Below are 2,432 nucleotides of genomic sequence, written 5' to 3'. Positions count from 1 at the left end.
TTCTTACATGGTAGAAGGATGAACAAGCTGTTTTAGGCCTCTTTTACAAAGGCACTAATCCCATTTTTGAGGGAGAAACCCTCCTGACTTAATCATCTCCTAAAGCCCACATCTCTTAATACTATTGCATCGGGGTTTAGGTTTCAACATATAAACTTTAGAGACACAAACATTCATACCACAGCATCTTCTATATCTATTTTCCTTGGATTTTTTTTAACCATGAAAGGATATTAAACTTCATCAAATGTGCTTATTGCATCTATAGAGATGATCATGTGATTTTAATCTTTCATTCTCTTACTGTGGTTTATCATATTCTTTGCACGTATTAAACCAACCTTGTATTCCAATAATAAATCTCACTTGGTCATGGTGTATAAACTTTTTGATGTGTTGTTGAATTTGGTTTGCTAGCAATTTATCAAAGATATTTTGCATGTATGTTAATCAGAGATATTGGCCTATAGTTTTCTTTTCTTGGGGTGTCTTTGGTTTTGGTATTAGAGTGCTGCTGGACTCATAAATAAGTTGGAAGCATTTCCTCTATTTTATTTTTTGGAAAAGTTTAAGAAGGATTGGTGTTATTTCTTCTTTGAATGTTTGGTAGAATTCAGTTGTGAAGCCAATTGGTCCTGGATTTTTCTTTGCTGGGAGGCATTTTATTACTACTTTAATCTCTTTGTAATTGGTATGTTCAGGCTTTCCATTTCTTCTTGGTTCAGCCTTAGTAGGTTGTATGTTTCTAGGAATTTACCAATTTCCTCTATGTCATCCAATTTGTTGGCATATAATTGTTCAGAATAGTCTCTTATGATCCTTTTTATTTCTGAGTGATCTGTTGTAATGACTCCTCTTTAATTCTGCTTTTGTTTCTTTACTCTTTTTTTTCTTAGTATAGCTAAGAGTTTGCCAATTTTATTCTTTTCTAAAAAACAATGTTTATTTTTGGTATTTTTCCATAGTTTTTCTACTTTCCATTTGATTTGTTTCTATTCTAATCCCTATTATTTTCTCCTTTTGCCAGCTTTGGCTTAGCTGCTGCTGCTTTTTCTAGTTCTGTGATGTGTACAGTTAGGTTGTTTATTTGATATCTTTCCACTTCTTAAATTTAGGCATTTATCACTACAAACTTTCTTCGTATTACTGCTTTTATTGCATCCCATAACTTTTAGTATGTTTCTTCAGTTCAAGATGTATTTAAAATTCGCTTTTTGATCCAGTAGTTTTTACGAGTATGTTAGTTTCCATGTATTTGTGAATTGTCCCCCTTTCTTGTTGTTATTGATTTCTAGTTCCACTTCATTGTGGTCAGAAAAGATACTTCATATAATTTTGATCTCCTTAAACTGGTTAAAACTTGTTTTGTGGCTTAACATGTGATGTATTTTGGAGAATGTTCCTTGTACACTTAAAAAGAATGTGTATTCTGCTGTTGGGTGAAAAGTTCTGTACAAGTCTGTTAAGCCCATTTGGCTAACAGTGCTGTTTGAGTTCACTATTTCTTGATTTTCTGCCTGGATGTTCAATTTAGTATTGAAAGTGGAGTGTTAACGTTTCTTATCATTATCCTACTGCTGTCAATTTCTCCTTTTTTCTCTCTCAATATTAACTTTAGGTGCTGTAAAGTTGGATGCATATACGTTTACAATTATTCTATCTTCCTGTTGAATTCACCCTTTTATCATTATATAATAACCTTCTTTGTCTCTAGGGACAACTTTTGACTTAAGTTTACTTTGTCTTTACTAAATACCCACTTTACTAAGTGGCTATATATGTATAGCCACTCCTATTTTCTTTTGATCACCATTTACATGGTAACATATTCCTCCTATCTAACTGAAGTTTTGTACTCCTTGGCAAACATCTCCCTATTGCCTCCCCTGCTCCCAGCCTCTGGTAATCACCATTCTACTCTGCTTCTATGAGTTAAGCTTTTTTGCATTCCACATATAATTAAGAGCATGCAGTATTTGTCTTTCTGTACCTGGCTTCTTTCATTTAGCATAATGTTCTCCAGATTCATCCATGTTGTCACAAATAAGAGGGTTATTTTCTTTCTAAAAATTAGTAGTGGCTCAATCAGTCGCTCTCTGCGTGCCAGGCGCTCGGGAAGGGGTGGCTCCTCTGGTGCCCAGCGTAAGACATGGTGGAGGCGATGGATTTGGGCAAAACCCTAACGCGCCCAACCATTCCTCAACTCTGTTCGTGAGGGAGGACGGCAGCTCCATGTCCTTCTACGAGCGGCCCAGCTCCGCCAAGCGGCGGCTGCACCCAGGGCGGGGTGCGGGAGCCCGCGGAGGCCACGGGTGGCTTTGCCAGCGCAGTATGTCCTGGCTGCATGGAAGGCTGCAGCGGCCGGGACAGGCGGCCTATCGCTGGGCCCTGCCTGGGCGGCCCACCTGGGCATACAGGCAGTGCAGCACCCT

The 2,432-nt window shown here is 38.1% G+C and overlaps 1 pseudogene; it reads right to left on the bottom strand.

Annotated features, from left to right (window-relative positions):
• Positions 1-2,199: 2,199 nt before the first annotated feature.
• LOC105518648 overlaps positions 2,200-2,432 on the bottom strand; it is a 1,908-nt pseudogene continuing 1,675 nt past the window's right edge.

The sequence above is a fragment of the Colobus angolensis genome, unplaced genomic scaffold (genome assembly GCF_000951035.1).
Source record: "Colobus angolensis palliatus isolate OR3802 unplaced genomic scaffold, Cang.pa_1.0 Scaffold325, whole genome shotgun sequence".
In the NCBI taxonomy this organism is placed as follows: domain Eukaryota; kingdom Metazoa; phylum Chordata; class Mammalia; order Primates; family Cercopithecidae; genus Colobus; species Colobus angolensis.
Note: the sequence above shows the minus strand (reverse complement) of the source record. Positions and strands in the feature narration are given on the sequence as shown.